Source organism: Thamnophis sirtalis, unplaced genomic scaffold, assembly GCF_051295495.1.
Source record: "Thamnophis sirtalis isolate CommonGarterSnake01/CBP01778 unplaced genomic scaffold, rThaSir2_p1.2 scaffold_13, whole genome shotgun sequence".
Taxonomy (NCBI): domain Eukaryota; kingdom Metazoa; phylum Chordata; class Lepidosauria; order Squamata; family Natricidae; genus Thamnophis; species Thamnophis sirtalis.
Genome location: NW_028261393.1, coordinates 35,481,763 through 35,497,017, shown reverse-complemented (window position 1 = coordinate 35,497,017; position 15,255 = coordinate 35,481,763). Strand labels below are relative to the sequence as shown.

At 48.4% G+C, this 15,255-nt stretch overlaps 1 protein-coding gene across 2 annotated transcripts in view; it reads left to right on the top strand.

Annotated features, from left to right (window-relative positions):
- The first annotated feature begins 4,081 nt into the window (after window positions 1–4,081).
- Window positions 4,082–15,255, top strand: part of NEXMIF (neurite extension and migration factor) — a 404,259-nt gene continuing 393,085 nt past the window's right edge. For both annotated transcript variants that reach the window (XR_015698396.1, XM_087728264.1), the window contains exon 1: window positions 4,082–4,333. The gene's annotated coding sequence lies outside the window, so the exon portion shown is untranslated. The remainder of the gene's footprint in view (window positions 4,334–15,255) is intronic.

The window sequence follows — 15,255 nt, the reverse complement described above, 5'->3', positions numbered from 1 at the left end:
CATCAGAAAACGTGTCAATCAAGTGGTAAAGCCAGTGGTGCATTAGATCTTCCACCTGCCCCATGACATAGATACACTCAGAGGTTTCTTAGCCGAGTCACAGTGACCTGACCCAAAATTTGTTTGGTTACTCATCGTCAGTTGGATTGTCTTCAGGGAATCACATGGTTAAATATCCACCACTTCACCCTGTCCCAAATATGCTTTTTCAAAAATTCAGAGGCTTCTTGGATGAGAAGTGAAATGTCATCAAGAAAAAAAGAAAGAAAGTCCAGTTGCCTTTTGAAAAAGCACCTTTGGGACCACCATGACCTGGATGACTGAGAATCTTCATAGACATTTCAACCTATCCTTATCACAATCTCCAACTCTTCCAAGAGCATTTTAATGATTTCGTTCATCCTGTCCATCTCCTTTCCTTTAGGTTTTCCCCTATTTCTTCTTGCTGGAAATAGACCAAGAACCAATAGAAGGAAGCTTCACAGAGGAAAAGCCAAACTCAAAAAAGGAGGAACCTTCTGACTGAGAGCCATTGAGAAGAAATCAGTCTTGCAAGATAGGTCCAGACAAGGAGCACATCCAGATAAACCTGCCCTCAGGTCTTTTGGAGAATAAGTTGACCTCTCCTTCTCTGTGACAATTCTTCAAGTATTGGAGGATGCTATTTAGTTGCCCCTAATCCTTCTCTTCGTTAGACAACACATACCTAGTTCCCATAGCCATTTATTGTATGATTTATCCTGCAGACTCCTAATCATCTTTGTTGTTCTTCTCTGCACTTTCTGGAGTCTCAGCATCTTTTTTGTATTGTGGGGACCAGAACTGGACCTAGTATTCCAAGTGTGGTCTTACCAGTGCAGTATAAAGTGGGACTAACAATTCATGATCTTGATACTATCTGTCTGTTGATGGACTGCATTAGCTTTTTTGGCAGCTGCAGCACAGTGCTGGCTCATACTTAAATGGTTGTCCACTAAGGCACCTCGATCCCTCTTGAACCAGGTGCCACCTATTCTATATCTCTGCATTTGGTTTTAGCAATAGCAATAGCAGTAGACTTATATACCGCTTCATAGGCCTTTCAGGCCTCTCTAAGCGGTTTACAGAGAGTCAGCATATTGCCTCCAACAATCCGGGTCCTCATTTTACCCACCTCGGAAGGATGGAAGGCTGAGTCAACCCTGAGCCGGTGAGATTTGAACCGCTGACCTGCTGATCTAGCAGTAGCCTGCAGTGCTGTATTTAACCACTGCGCCACCTTGGCTCATACACTCATATACAGTTTTCCCTGCCTAAGTGTAAGACATTACTTTTTTCACCACTGAATTGCATTTTGTTGGATAGGGTCCTTTTGAAGTCTGTCAAGACCCTTCTGTCTCTTGAACTTATCTTCTAAACTGTTGAAGATTCCTTCCAACTTGGCGTTATCTGCAAATTTAACAAGCTCCCCTTCCATCCCCTTGTCTAAATCATTTATGAAGAAGTTGGGCTTAAGACAGAGCCTTAGGCTACCCCATTGCATGCTTCCCTCCCTATAGATCTAGTTCCATTGAACACTATATGTTGAGTGTGGTTAGTCAGTCGTAAATCCACCTGGTGATGCTGTATATCCCACATTTTTCTACCTTACCAAGGAACAAGTTATAGTTTACTTTGTCAAATGCCTTACTGAAGACTATACTACATCCACAGCATTTAGAATCAGAATAATGGGGCTGGAAGGGATCTTGCAGGTCTTCTAGTCCAATCCCTTGATCCACCAATTTAATCACTCTATGAAAGAAAGAAAAAAAGTTTGTTTGGCATGATTTGTTTTTAACAAACCCATGTTGGCTTCTAGTAATAACTTTGCTCTTTGCTCCATCCCTGTTAGCTCTTCTCCCACAAGCCTGAAAGCTGGTAGGAATTTCTTCATTTACTCCTAGCAAGAGCCTGGGAAGGTGGCAGGCCAGGCAGACACACCTTCAGATGCCACCTGTCCTTACCTGCTACTCAATAGGGGCACTTCCAATTTTCTGAACTTGGCCACTTGAAGATGTGTGAACTTCAACTCTCAGAATTCCCCAGCTAGCATGTTTCTAAACACTGATTCAGACGAATAAATAACTTAACAACAACAACAAAACTTGAGGGCAGAACAAGAAATAATGGGTGGAAGGTCAATAAAGAGATGTCCAGCCTAGAACTACAGATAATTTTTCTGAAAAGTGAAAATCAGTGAAATAGCTTGCCTCCTGGAGTTTTGGGTGCTTCATCACTGGAGGCTTCAAGAACAGACTGGACAGTCACTTGTATGAAATGGTATAGGGCCATGATGGAGAAACTATGGTATGCATGCCAGAGGTGGCAAGCAGAGCCCTTTCTGTGGGCACGTGCCCTGTCTCTAGCTGCTCTGGCTTCTGGTGTGCACATGCGCGTTGGCCAGCTGGTCTTCACATGTGCCGGAGCGCCAGAAACATGCATGCCAGCTGGTCTTCGGGTTTCTGGCACATGCACATATGTTCTGTTTGGGCATTCAGTGCCCAAAAGGTTCGCCATCACTAGCATAGGATCTCCTGCTTCAGCGGGGAGCTGGACTAGACCACCTCTAAGGACATTCCAACACTGTTTTTCTATGTCCTAATAGTACATCTGGTTCTTTAAACAACCACATCATGCTGGTGAGGTGCACCCTAAGTTTCACATCTGGTCCATCTCTGATTTAAATTTCCTTCTGTTCATTAATTACTTGCGAATGGATTAGCATTTATTGATTATTCTAGCCGCTGTGTATATTGAATTCTAACCTGCATAGCTTCCAAGAGGTAAAGGAAATACCCTTGTTTTTTTCTCTCCAGAATTCTAATTCTTCATCCTGGATTGGAGAACTCAGATATAAGAATGAGGCATGGAGAGCAACATTCATTCTATAGAATTCCTTTGATATAAATATGCAAATTCCATATATATGTTTTTATGATAGCAACTTGTCTTCTGAAATTAGTTGAAATTTACAGGGCAGGAAAGCAACCTCTTAATTATTCATGTACTGGCTGTATTTCTTTTATGAAAGATTTCTTTTATGTTCACCAAAACAGGTTTATTTTCTCCCTTCCATCCCTGTATGTCCCTGGGTTGTATGGCGTTTTTTGGAAAAGAAAAGCTGCTGGGTTGCTCTTAAACATCGCCGCTTTCCTCGGAGGAACTGAAAAGCTCCTCTCCGCTCTCCGGTTCTGTCCCGAAGCCCCTTCAGTTGGAGGAAGGCAGCGCTCGGGGGCAGCCGGGGAAGAGCTTCCGCAACGCGGCGCCCTCCAGGTGTGCCGGACCACCAGCAGTCCCAGCCCCGCACAGCCGCAGGGAAGGGAGATTGCCTGGTCTCGTGCAGGACCTCGGCCGCTGCCTCGGGCCCCACATCCACTCAAAGCCCCCGCCGGCCCCGCTTTGACTCCGGCCTGGAGCTTAGCGAGCAACGCTGCTTAAGACCGTCCGTCGGCCGGTCCCGAGCAGGAGCCGCGGGGCAACCCCGAGGCGGCGGCGGCGGCGGCGTCCGGAGCTGCAGGGCGGCTGCACCAAGAAGCTCCCGCTCACCGGGCCCCGGCAGCGCCCACTCGGCCTCCGCCGGGCCGGTTGTTCCGGGCGCCGCAGCCCTCCCCCCCCCCTCCGGCCCCATGGCGCTTCACCCGGGCTGCCTTCCGCCACAGGCGCGGGAGCCTCAAGCGCGGCTCGGCTCGGCTCCCGGCCCGGCGCACAGGGAAGGGCGGGTGAGCGCACCGCCGCCGCGCTTCCCGGCCGCCTCGCGGCTCCCCGCCCGGTAGGACCGTCCGCCGCACGCTTGAGCGCCCGAAGCGTCCGGCCGGAGGCTCCGCGCCCTTCGCAGGGCAGGTGCAGCGCCGCCTTCAGCCCCGCGCCCCGCCCCGGGCCCAGGGAAAGGCCGAGCGGGCGGGCGGGGGAGATCCCCGGGCAGCGCAGGAAGGCAGGATGGGGGAAGGCGGCCCGGGGGGGGGGGAGGCGAGGAGCTCAGCCGCCGCGCCGGAGGAGGAGGGAGGGGCAGGGGGTGTCAGGCGCGCCCCTCCCTCCCTCCCTCCCTCCTGCCCGAGCGGCGCTGCGCGGGGCCGAGTTGGCGGCTCCGGCGGCAGCTGCTCCGTCCGCTTCTCCATCCTTGGCCCCTCCCGGCCGTGGAGGCGGAGGCGGCGGCGGCGGCGGAGGAGGAGGAGGCGGAGGCAGAGGCAGGCGCGTCCACCTGCACGCGCTGGAGCGCAGGGCTCATGGAGGAGCCGCCGCCGCCGCCGCCAGTGCCGCAGTAGCCGCTGCCCTTGCTTCGCCGCCCAGAGCCCGCAACGGCCGCCGCCGCAAGGTAAGCCTCGGGCGGGGCGGGGCGGGCGGGGGCTTTTGTGCCAGGCGGGGGGGAGGGGTCGGCGGCGGCTTTTCTCCGGGCGAGCTGCGGCTGCAGGAGGGGCGAACGGGCGGGGGAGGCCCGGGCGGCGGAGGGGCGATGCGGGCGGCGCAGCCTCGCGGTCCCCGGCAGCGCCCCCCCCCCTCGCTGGCAGCGGGGCAGGCGAGCCCGGCAGCCGCGGGGGCCGGGCGGGGGGGTGAGGGGCGGCGGGGGCCGTAGGCGGATCCTCTCTGTCCGCAGCCGCGGGAGGAGGATAAGGGCGGGCGGGCATCGGCGGCGGCCGGGGAGCCGAAGCGCTGCCCAGCCCGGGGCTGCCGGGGGGGCGTCGGGGCGCGCCTGGCTCCGAGTTGCAGCCCTTCGTCTCTTTGTAGAGCTGCCCAAAAGAGGGAGGGGAGGCAGCCTTTGTTGGACGCGGAGCCCTCGCAGCCGGCCTGGCCCGCCGGGCCCTCGCGCGCGCTCCCCGGGGGATTGGCCGGGAGCTCCGGAGGGCTCGGCTGACGCGGCGGCGGCGGGGCCGGGCGCGGGGGGCTGCGGCGGGGCCTCCCGCTGCCCTCGCCCGGGCGGCTCCGAAGTGAAATGCGGGAGGCGGCGAAGAGACGTCGCTCGGCTGCGCTGCTGGCGGAGGCGTCGAGGAGGCCGGGACGAGTCGGGCTCTTCGGCGCGGTGCGGGGACAGCGGGCTGGCCTGGCCTCGGGGCTGCGGCTTCGGGGGTTGGAAGCGAGCCCCGCTTGCGGCCTTTTCATTCTTGCCCAGGCTGCGAAGGCGGCGTTGCTCTGCACTCGCTTCCCTTCCCTGAAGCCCGGGAGCCCTGAATGGGGCCGGCAAAACTTGGGGAGGAAGGGAGCAGCCCAGCCAGGATCACAGCCCCCCTCCCCCCTCCAGCGGCTAATGGGAGAAAAGTGGCTGGTGGGCTGAATCTCCCCCCGAGTGGGGAAGGGAGAAGCCAGCCGTGGATGCCGGGGACCGTCTGCCCAGGAAGCCTCGTCGTTTTTGCTTTCCCAGCACAAGAGGCTTTGCTCTCTTGGGGCCAGTCGAGCCCAGGGCTGGCAGAGGGCGACCTTTGGCCGGTGGGCATGTTGAGAGATAACCCATTGGTTAGGGAAGGGAGCAGCAACAAGTGCAAAGTCTCCTGTGCAATAAGAGGGGGCCTGATTGGGCTGCATTAAAGCAGAGAGAAGGCAGATGGAAGATATTTGGGGAGGATTCACGTTTTTTGCTGAAAAGGCTGCAGCAAGTAGATACCAGGGAAGGAGCAGGAAGGGAGAAATATCAGAAGACAGGAAAACTGGCAGTAAACTCATCCGGATTTTTAAGCAGGTGTTTTGGGTTTTTTTTAGCTCCATCTGGAGATGCGAAGGATGTGAGGGATTGAACCCGTGGCCTTCTGAAGTTGGTGGACTTGTGCCAGGCTGGGCCTGAAAGGGTTGCGGGAGGGGAGCAAGTAGTGTAGTTCCTCACCTTCCCTGCTCTGCTTCATGTTGTTGCTTTGAGCTCTTCCCCCTGAAGGCCTCCAACCAACAGATGGTCCTTTCCCTTCACCCGGGTCCATCACCGTGGTAGAGCTGTCTTCCGAGCATGGGTGCGCGTGGCCAGAAGACCCTCCAAGCCAAACAGCTTAGATGTGGGGCTGCAGAAGTTGGGAGCTCCATTGCAGAGCTCCATCTATGGAACGTGTTGGTGAAGTCTTCATGCAAAGAAAGGTCTCCGGGCCTCTTTTGCAGGCCGGCATTAAGAGGACGTGTCCCAGCAGTCTTCCAGGAAAACTCCTCTCCTTGCCTTCTGCACCTGGGAAGCTACGTGGATGGAATCACAAGACCTCTGTGCGCGATGGGGACTGGCTGTTTCTTGGTGTCAATGTTTTTATTGGCCAAGGACTGACTGACTTTCCTCCCTGGCATTTGAATCAGGGAGGTAGTTGCTGATGCCTTTGAGAAGCCTGGCTGCTCAATTGCCCTGGGTGGGTGGGGGGAAACTGGATGCTAGGAAAGAGATTGTACATAACTATACGTGTGGCATTACATAAGCACCCCATTTTATTTAGGTCTTGCATTCAGTTGCATCCAAGGAATTTGGAGCAGGAATGTGCATGGAATATCAGATCAAATTATTATAAGGCACAATCTCTCCCTCCCTCCCTCTTCCCTCTCCCTCCGTCCGTCTCTCTCTCTCCTCTTTTTGTGTAAAAAAAAATTGAAATCCCTAACCACTTGATTAAGCAAGCACAGTCTATCTGGTTTTTAAAAGTCACTGGTTGGATGTGACTGTAGGAGTCCTTGGAATATTTGGTTTGCCAAGCCAGGCACTGCCCTTCTGGGACATCCCAATTAGCAGAACAATGGAAGTGTTGAGGCTGCCAGTTGAGGAGCAGCCAATGGCAAAGCTGGCACAGGGCAGAGTTATGGACTTCATGGGGCCATTGGTGAAAATTCTAAGAGCTTTTGAGCACTGCCGGCCGTGATTTGACTGTTTGTGCTGCTTGGTGGTTATCACCACTTAGGATGGCTCCAGGCACCTTAGAATAGGTCGAGAAGGGCAAGCAGGAGGAAGTGAAATGGAAGGACCTGAGCATGTTTATTCTTGAGGAGAAAAACGAAAGGAAAATCTGTTAGTGCTGTTGAACTATTTCCTGAGATCGGTGGCATTGGTGGCCAAACAGAAAGCAGGTTCCTCTTCTCTATATATACCCAAGAAGAATCATTTTCCAGAGATAGAGCATAGAACATAGAATAATAGGGTTGGAAGGGACCTTGGAGATCTTCTAGCCCAACCCCCTGCCTATGGCAGGAGGTCCTATACCATTCCAGACTTTCTTTGGGCTTGATGGGATATGTGATCATAGAAAGAATAACAGAATAACAATAGAATGATAGAGTTGTTTTAATTTGGCTTTTTGTGCCATGGGGGTAGGGCTTGATGACCTCAAAGAGCCCTTCCACCTCTAGGATTCTACAAGCCTCTGGCATGCTGCAGGTCCAATCAGAGCAGAGAACATCCCCTTCCCGCTACCATGGCTGTTCCCAAATCTGTTGATGTATAGGGGCACGGCAGGCAGCTCAATCCTCCGTATTTTTAAAAAAACAAATATTTGTCAAAAGAACAGGCTGCAGCAATTATGCAAACGCATGGGTAAGATTTGGCATGCAACATGCCTGTTAAATCAACCTGTTCAGTGAGTACATCTGCTATGCACCAGTGCTCCGTTCCATTCCTGCAAATGAATAGACTTGGCTTACATGCTTTAATTCCTTCTCCGTGTGTATCTTGTCCTCCCAAATGCTCTGTCCGGATTTTTGTGAGGACTCCCATCCTGACAAGGCTCCCCATGCAGCCCTCGGCTGAGTGGAAGGGGGCAAAGGGGGCTCTCAAAGGGTTTGCTTGAAAATAGGCTTAGGAATTGATAGTGAGGTTCTCACTGATCCACTTCTTCATTATTCATTTGCAAGGGGACACAAAAAGGGCTATCTCTTTATATGCTTCTTTCGGATATTATGGCCTTCAGGAGACAAACTGACCCAGAATTTGGACTCAGAAGACTTTCTGCCACCCTCATTTGCCTGGGTCAGCTTCACAGCGTCTTCTTATGCTACAGAGAGAGAATTTCATCTATTAGTTAAGGCAACAGGCTATAGGCTACAGACCAGGAGATGGGAGTTCTAGTCTCATGTTAGACATGAAAATCACTGGGTGACACTCACGATAGATAGATAGATAGATAGATAGATAGATAGATAGATAGATAGATAGATAGATAGATAGATAGATAGATGATAGATAGATAGATAGATAGATAGATAGATAGATAGATAGATGATAGATAGATAGATAGAGTGTGTGTGCGTGTGCGTGTGTATACACACACATACATATACACACCCAAACATATAGCCACACACACAGAGAGAGATTTATATACTAGAACATGGAAATCTTCTTTTGGTTCTTTTCCCAATGAGGCTTTTCTTCTGCGGTTGCCCTGCCCCACTCAGAAAATTTTGGGAGAGGATGTTTGCTAAAGCAATTCTTGAGTTTCCTCTGGCTTCTTCCCCTTTTCATTACTTGCCAGACAAAAAATTCTCTTAAGAGCTGAACGGTGGGAGAGCTTCACAATGGTGTTTGATTGGGAACCTCTGGGAGGGAGGGAGGGAGGGAGGGAGGGCGACCGACACCCAGCCAGGGATATCTCACTATTTAGAAACCCCTGAATTTTTGGCTTCTGTCCAGAATGCCACCCCAGTTAGGAGCTCTAGGTGTGTGTGTGTGTGTGTGTGTGTGTGTGTGTGTGTGTGTGTTTAAATGGTAAATTCTGTGCTAGGAATCATTAGGAAGGTTGGTTGGTTGGTTATTTATTGGTTTTAAAAGCTTCCCATCAATAATAGCCCTCTGGAAAACTTACATGCATTTTAAAATACAGTACAATCTAATGTAAATTGTATGGAATAAAAATATCTCAAAAAGCAGCACTAAAGTTGAATCTAAATAATGCAGCATAAACACAACATCCACAGCATTACACCAAAGATTAAGAATTAAAGTAATGTGATTGTGACTGAGGGGTTGACCTCTTGCTCTGAAACCAGCCGTCCTTAAATGGCCTCTGGGGAGAAAAAGCATGGAGGTCAGGGCCAGGTGGAAATCTTGGGGAGGGCATCCTGTGGATGAGGCACCACTGCTGAAAAGGCCCTCCTTTATCCATCTCATGGACTTCCTGAGGACGAGTGGGAGAACCTGGAAGGGAACAGGGTCTCTGAGGAAGATCTCAGAGTCCATCTAAGAAGGCAGGGGAGGTAGAGGAATTCAATTCTGGCCTTGAGAAGGAAGGGGGAAAAGTCCAGAAGCAATGGGTTTGTCTTGGTAGCAGCTTCAGGCTTCCTTCAAGGCCATTCCTGCAGAAGAGCCCTTCCTTGGAGTCTTTGGACTGGTTTTCAAGTTTCTGTTACAATACTCTACAATAAAGGGCATTGCTAAGATCCTTGCGATCCTTCACCTGGCCTAACGCAAAAGAGCTGGAGGAGGAATTGCTCTTCAAAGTAACTTGTTCCCAAACAGGAGAGTTTTAGGGCATCAGAGGTGGATGCCAGCGCTTGGATCTGGGCCTGGGAATGTATAATCAGCCAGCCAGATCCAATCAGCAGCTCCGCAGCTCTGTTTTGAAGCATTGGAAGCTTCCAAATTGTTTTCAAAGGTACCGTTTCATGACACGCATTGCAGTTATCCACCTGGCAAATTATTGGACTCTTAATAACTTTTCCAAGGTCATCTTTGTCCAGGGAGGATCATAGGCTGCTATATATTTTCATGCTGATAGGAAGCAGTCTGAGCTATTGGGCTATACATGGGTCTCCAGGGAGACTGAAGAGCCCAGAAGGAATGGGCCACACCTCTGACCTTGGGCCAATATGATCTCTTCCAGAATAGATGCATCCCAAATATTGCCCATATTTGGTGTTTGTATCTCAACAGGATTGAGTTTCTGTTGAAATCTAGTAGACTTCATCCAGGCATTGGCTTGGATCATCAGCTGCCGAGCCTGGGTAAGCCCAAAAGAGATAGATGCAGGCTTCATCTTCACAGTAGTGATACTTCAGCCGGTGCTTCCCAAGTAACACCTCCCAACGGTGTTGGGTTCATGGACAGTCAGCCTGATAAGCACAAGAGATGAAGCTTGGAGCATCTGCTAATGGGTCAGAACAGTCAAAATGAGGCATTGTTTTCTGGATTTGGTCCTCTGAGTACGTAGAAGCAGAACTCACTTCCCAGCCATAGTTTCCCAAAGGATGGTATGACTGAGGGCCTCAAAAACCATTAAAAAGTCCCAGAAATTTTTTTTCTGTTTCGGCAGGGTGAGCAAGATCATTTTTGTTCTAAAATCTGGCCTGGAAATAGATATAGAACATTCTTTTCCTCTCAGAATGCTTGGAGCAGAAGCCCCATGTCCAGCAGGGGAATGTCAGCAGTTGACTTGATGCTTGTTTTCATCCTCTGGAGCAGCTTTGGTCTCTTCACAATGCCCCCTCCCCCCCATTTCTGCTTTTAAATTCATAACCACCTGAAACACAAGGATGGTGTTGAATTTTAATTGGAAAATAAACCTGCTGGTATAATAATTTGTTTTATCTTTATTTTTGGAATACTGTGTGCAGCTATGGTCAGTTCACTTTGAGGTGGACATTTGAGATTGGAAGTGGTGAAAAAAGGGTGAGACCTGAGTAATGGAAGAACTTGGTGGGACTCCATTAAAAGGGCTTTTTAGGTTAAGTAAAAGTCGTGACCCGACAAAAGGGCGAATGACAAAACCGCGCCCGACTAAACCGCGTCGCTAAAACCGTGACATCATCAATGCGCCGACAACAGCGCGGAGACAGAAGGGTGATTTCAGTCGACAGAGGGGTGATTGAAGTTAAGATAAGGGTTAGGGTTAGGGTTAGGGTTAGTTTTAGTTTTACAGCGCGCTTCTGTCGCCGCGCTGTTGTCGGCGCGATTCAGCGCTCATTCGTCGGAGCGCTTTAGAACATGAGGTTTTGTCACCGCGGTTTAGTTGGGTGTGGTTTTGTCGTTCACCCTTTTGTTCAACCAGTAAAAGTGGGCAGGCATAAAGTCCTATAAAATCATCCTTGGCCTAGAGCAGGGTGTGCAAACTTGGGAACTTTAAGACTTGTGGACTTGAACTCCCAGAATCTCCCAGCCAGCAAGTTTGGACACCCCTGGCCTAGAAAAAGGTGGATGTTCCCCCGCCCCGCGCCCCCCAGATCATGGCGGTGGAATTCTGGGAGTTGAAGTCCACATATCTTAAAGGTGAAAAACACCGACTTAGAATTTAAGGCCACCCATTCAAAGTTTAATAACCCCAGGAAGGAAAAACTTCTTTACCCAAGTGTGAATTAACCAAGAGCTTTGTTGGCATCAGAAATAATGATGTTTACTAATTTCAATGGCTTTTAGAAGTAAAGTATCATCTTCATACATTGCTAAAGAAATCCTGGTATTCATAAGAATCTTAAATATGATTGCTTAACTGCCAGAAAACAGGTCAGTTATAAATACACATTTATAAATACATGGATAAATACTTGAAAATAAAATCTGAGCTAAGAGCAGACATTTCTTTCATTAAATTATACTTGCCTTTCTATCTAAAAGCAGAATTAAAATGCATGTTATACACACACACACACACACACAATATACAAACTGTGTACATGTATGTGTGCGTGTTTGTGTATATTATAGTTAGTTCTCTGCTTACTCCTAGTTGAACCTGCTCATCAAGGTTATGAGTTGTGATGTAAAACGGAATGGTCATGTGACTGACCCGATTTTATGACCTTTGTGGCTGTTGCTAAGTGAACACAGTGATTGTAAAGCAGCCACTGTTGTTAAGTGAACATTGCAGTTGTTAAGAAAACCAGCTGTTTGCGATGGGCACAGTCTTGCCAAAAACTGGGAGTTATTGCGGGTTTTTGGCAACAGCATCAAAAAGTGCATCACATGCTATGTTGTGTCTCGTTTGCCAACTGCTCACAGTTTGTTCCCATGACCAGGAGGGCAACCATAGTAACTTCAGTCTCGGTTCATAAGTAGCCCCAGGAAGGTCTGTTGTAAGTCAGGGACTATCTGCAGGTATGTGTCTTTGGGTGTGTAGGTTTGTATGCATGTATATGTATGTATGTATGTAGAGTCGGTGTGTGTGTATAGCATATACACACAATGTGATATATCTCACATATATACACACACACTATATGCATACATGCATACACAAACACATACCTGCAGATGGTCTGTCTGTTTGTCTGTCCGTCCATCCATCCATCCATCCATCCATCCATCCATCCATCCATCCATCCATCCATCCATCCATCTATATCTAATTTATACATGTATATAATGTGTGTGTGTGTATACATACATATACATACATACATACATATACATACATACATATACATATACATACATACATACATACGCACACGTGTGTGTGTATATGTGTGCCTATGTATGTAAAAACATGATTAAGAAGCTTCGTGTGGTACAATTCTTTGTCAAGTTCCAGTTCGGGATTTCTTTGTGATTCTGTGTAAGTGACATTTAAGTCTGTCACTCCTTCTCAGAATAGCTGCATCTCAGAAAGCAATTTATTCCTCTGGATAACTGTCCGAGGCAGATAGTTCACAAAGAGAGATTTTGTGTAAGACCCATACTTGTAATCTTTAATACTCTTCTGCCCTTCTTCTATTTGGGGGTTGTTTTGGGAGAGTGGATGGAGGTGAAATGATCCCAAGGTGCTGCAAGCAGATTTTGTTTATGGTAGAAAAACCAAATGCAGCACAGCGTATTTGAAGAGGTTTTTCGGGTTTGGCTTTGAGTTTCAGGTGAGAGCAAATTAAACCCTTGAAATCTGTGCTTGTGAGGCAGTCAGAACACAGCGGCTGATTTGTTATTGTTGTTTACAGCCCCTTTCTGGTTTTTTTCACAATCTTGCCGAAGGGAAAGCTATGAAACAGTTCAATCCACCAGCCCCCACCCCTTTTCATCTGAATCCAGAGAGAGTGTGGAGGGGTTGCCAGATGCTTCAGAGGGGGGGCTGCGTCCACAATGCAGTCAGATTTTCAAAAGGTGATCATCAATTCCTATTTATTTGGAGAGGGACACTGGGGGTAGGTGTGACCGTAGAAACTTTGTCTCTGAGCGTAAAGATTAACACAAGTTCTAATCTATTGCTGCCTGCCAAGGATCATACATTTATTCTCTTTAAACATGCATTTGAGCAAAAGCAAGAGTCACACTTGGTTTTTTTGTGTTGCTAGTGAAAATAATCTTTTTGGATATTGATTGCCAGAGGACTCTGCCAGGCGAAGCACCAGCAAACCTACACCCATAGCATGTCCTACCCTTTCCTCCTTGATCCATCCTTGTAGAAAGATGGCCGTGGCAGAAGCATGCAGCAGCTTCCTAGGCAAGAGAGGTTGAAATATTTTTAAGTCCCCAGAAAAGAAGATAACACTTGGAAGTGACTTGGAGAGAGAGAAACAACCTTAGAACTAAGGAGAAACTTCACGACACAACAATCAACCAGTCGAATGTCTTCCCTCCAAAAGTTGTGGGTGCTCCATCACTGGAGGTTTTAAAGAAGAGACTGGACAGCCACTTGTCTGGATTGGTATGTAGGGTCTTCTGCTTGAGCAGGGGGGTGGATTAGGAGATCTCCCAGGTCCCTTCCAACTCTGTTATTTTTTTCTGTTCTGTTCACTGAAATATGAGAAGGAGAAGATAGAGCGCAATCAAACTTGTGCGATAATATCAATAAAGGTGACTATCTATGGAGATTCTCCATCACCCAAGTCATGGTTGTCCCAAAGGTGTCCCCCCCCACCACTCGAAGGCAACTGGACTGTTCATTTCTCATCCAAGAAGCTTCTTCCAAGAACTAAAAGTCAAGTTGCCTTTGGGGGGGGGGGAACCCCCCACCTTTGGAACATCAATAAATATAATTTTAGCCTTCCTCTGATTTCCTGGTCTGGTCTCCCTAGTGGGGCTGATAATCTTCCTCCATCCCTTGTTTATGCCTCTTTGTCAAAGAGTTGATGAGTAAAGACCTGTTGGATGAAGAGGGCCGAGAAGAGGGCAACAATAGGACAATACAGGGATGTGAAGGTCCATTGAGTGAGGACAGACTGAAGGAACTGGAGGTGTTCAGTCTGGAGAAGGAAAGACTTAAGGGAGACACAGACAAAAAAGAACCACAAGGAAGGTGGTTAAAATAGTAACTCCACAAAAAGTAGGACCAAAAGTAACAGCTACATCTACCTAGATTTCATTGATAAATATAAGGAAAAAAAATTCTGATAGCAATTTCTGTACAACACCGGAGCAATCTGTTAAAATCTGTTTATGGAGGTTGGTTTCTCCATTTCAAGAAGTTTTTTTAAAGAAGAAGCTGGACAGGCGTCTCTTATGGATGGTTTCATTCATTTGCTTGTACATTCAGAACAGATTAACAGAGTTGGAAGGGACCTTGTAGGTCATCTGGTCCAACGCTCCACCCAAGCAGGAGACCCTACACCATTTCTGACAAATAGCAATCCAGTCTCTTCTTGAAAGCTTCCAATGATGAAGCTCCCACAACTTCTAAAGGCAACTTCTGTTCCATTGGTTAATTGTTCTGACTGTCAGATAATTTCTCCTTATTTCCAGGTTGAATCTCTCCTTGATCAGTTTTCATCCATTATTCCTTGTCTGGCCTTTAGGTGCTTTGGAAAATACCTTAAGCCCCCTCCTCTCTGTGGCAGCCCCTCAAATATTGGAAGAGTGCTATCCTGTCTCCCCTGGTCCTTCTCTTCACCAGACTAGCCAGGCCCAGTTCCTGTAACCATTCTTCATATGTTTTATCCTCCAGTCCCCTAATCATCCTGGTTGATCTTCTCTGCACTTTTTCTAGAGTCCCCACATCTTTTTTATAGTGTGGTGACCAAAACTGTACGCATTACTCTAGGTGTGGCCTTACTAGGGGTTTATAGAGTACTATTAGTACCTCCCTTGATCTTGATCGTATCCCTCTGTTAGTGCAATTTTGGATTGCATTGGTTTTTTCAGATTTATTGACATCATGACAGCAGAATTCTCTTTCACCTATAGTATTGATGCAATAGCCTTTTAAAAAATTTCCTAACATCATGCCAGTTCTGAAGCCTGAGACATCTCTGTAGGAGTCTCATTGACCTTCCATAATGCTCCTTAGCCTTGTCTTCCCATTGTTTCCTTGCAAGTGCATCCTAGTGCACCCAGAGAGTCACCCAGTATTGGAATATCTTTTCCTCCCTCACTGTCACATCAAGTAGCAGCATCCTCATTGATATTACCTGACCTTGAAAAAGCTATTCAAG